Source organism: Physeter macrocephalus, chromosome 13, assembly GCF_002837175.3.
Source record: "Physeter macrocephalus isolate SW-GA chromosome 13, ASM283717v5, whole genome shotgun sequence".
NCBI classification, from domain to species: Eukaryota; Metazoa; Chordata; class Mammalia; order Artiodactyla; family Physeteridae; genus Physeter; species Physeter macrocephalus.
Genome location: NC_041226.1, coordinates 62,259,949 through 62,262,349, shown reverse-complemented (window position 1 = coordinate 62,262,349; position 2,401 = coordinate 62,259,949).

Below are 2,401 nucleotides of genomic sequence, written 5' to 3'. Positions count from 1 at the left end.
TTATCTCTTCAGATATTTTCTCTGGTCCTTTCTCTCTCTCTTCTCCTTCTTTATTCTGTTCTGCAGCAGTGAAATCCACCATTCTGTCTTCCAGGTCACTCATCTTGTCTATCTTTCTATGAATGCGGTTTTTGTTCCACAGGCTTGCAGGATTGTAGTTCTTCTTGCTTCTGCTGTCTGCCCTCTGGTGGATGAGGCTATCTAAGAGGCTTGTGTAAGTTTCCTGATGGGAGGGACTGGTGGTGGGTAGAGCTGACTGTTGCTCTGGTGGGCATAACTCCGTAAAACTTTAATCTGCTTGACTGCTGATGGGTGGAGCTGAATTCCCTCCCTGTTGGTTGTTTGGCCTGAGGCGACCCAACACTGGAGCCTACCTGGGCTCTTTAGTGGGGCTAATGAGAGACTCTGGGAGGGCTCATGCCAAGGAATACTTCCCAGAACTTCTGCTGCAGTGTCCTTGTCCCCACGGTGAGACACAGCCACCCTCCACCGCTGCAGGAGACCCTCCAACACTAGCAGGTAGGTCTGGTTCAGTCTCCCCTGGGTCCCGATGCACACACTACTTTGTGTGTGCCCTCCAAGAGTGAAGTCTCTGTTTCCCCCCGTCCTGTTGAAGTCCTGCAATCAAACCCCACTAGGCTTCAAAGTCTGATTCTCTAGGAATTCCTCCTCTCATTGCTGGACTCCCAGGTTGGGAAGCCTGACATGGAGCTCAGAACCTTCACTCCAGGGGGTGGACTTCTGTGGTATCATTGTTCTCCAGTCTGTGAGTCACCCACCCAGCAGTTATGGGATTTGATTTTACTGTGATTGTGCCCCTCCTACTGTAACATTGTGGCTTCTCCTTTGTCTTTACTTGTAGGATATCTTTTTTGGTGAGTTCCAGTGTCTTCCTGTTGATGATTTTCCAGCAGCTAGTTGTGATTTTGGTGTTCTCACAAGAGGGAGTGACAGCACGTCCTTCTACTCTGCCATCTTGGTTCCTCCTATCCCTGGATTTTTATAGATTTCAAATGCAGAGATATTTACCTCCATTTTTGAGGGGGAACCTCTAAGGATATTGCACTAAATTATCTTGTAATTGTATGTAAGTTATTAAAATGATATGTAGGGTAGAAATACATTTACTGTACTTTCCTGAAGGTGAATATAATTTCAAAAGCTTGAGAAAAAGTTTAAAGGATTCATTGACTATTTTGATATTTCTTAAGTGAGTTGCCTTGTTCTAGAGAAATAATAAAACAGTGTATAGTCACCAAGCTTTCTAAAAAATATTTATAGTGGTATTTCTTAATATTATTTCCTACACTGTGTATTTTTTCCTATTGTTGCTATAACAAATTACCATAAACTTAATGACTTAATATAAGACAAATTTATTATCTTACAGTTCTGGGTGTCAGGAGTCCAATACGGGTCTCACTGGGCTAAAATCAAAATGTCAAGAGGCCTGCATTCCTTCTGGACAACCCGTTTCCTTGACTTTTCCAGGTTTTAGAGGCCACCTACATTTCTTGCCTGTAAGCCCCGTTCCCCTATTTTCAAAACCAACTAGGTCATATCTCTATGACCCTTCAATTGTCAATTTCTCTCTCTGACCATAGCAAGGAAAGGTTCTCTGGTTTTAAGAATTCATGTAAATTAGATTGGATTATATAAAAGAACTTTTAATTTTGAATTTTTAAAAATTCATTTGTTTAATGAGAAAAATACAAACATCATGGCTCTTTTAAAGAATATTTGGTAAAAAAAAAATAATGAGAGATTTTCTAGATCCATATCCCATATCTTCAAACCCATGATACAAATTCATGAGCTATTAAAAACTGTTTTTTCTAGATAAAGTTTTTTTTCCAGTATTTTCCTTTGTTAAAAACAAAAACCCAAACCGCTGTTGACTTTGTTCATGTATTAAACTGATTCTAAGCAAGCTCATATATATCTGTCTATCTATATTTTATAGGTAGTGTCTCAATAAAAGTTTTTTAAAGTAATTCATCAGATAGTTTTATGGCTAACCATGTTAAATTCAGGAAAACTTTTAAAATCCTTTTCCTCATTTTGAAGTCTTGCCCATATAATTATCAGCGCCAACAAAGTCAGGAATAATAGTATTCTGCCTTCATGAAAGCTTACTAATTATTCCTACTTAAGGACAATCAGACTATAGAGGTGCCTGGGTAATTGGCCATCAGTTCATCACCTGATCCACAGAATTCATACAAGAATATTCTTGTTAGGGACTTCCCTGGTGGTGCAGTGGTTAAGACTCCATGCTCCCAATGCAGGGGGCCTGGGTTCAATCCCTGGTCAGGGAGCTAGACCCCACATGCATGCTGCAATGAAGAGTTCACATGCTGCAACTAAGGAGCCTTCAAGCTGCAACTAAGGAGTCTGCCTG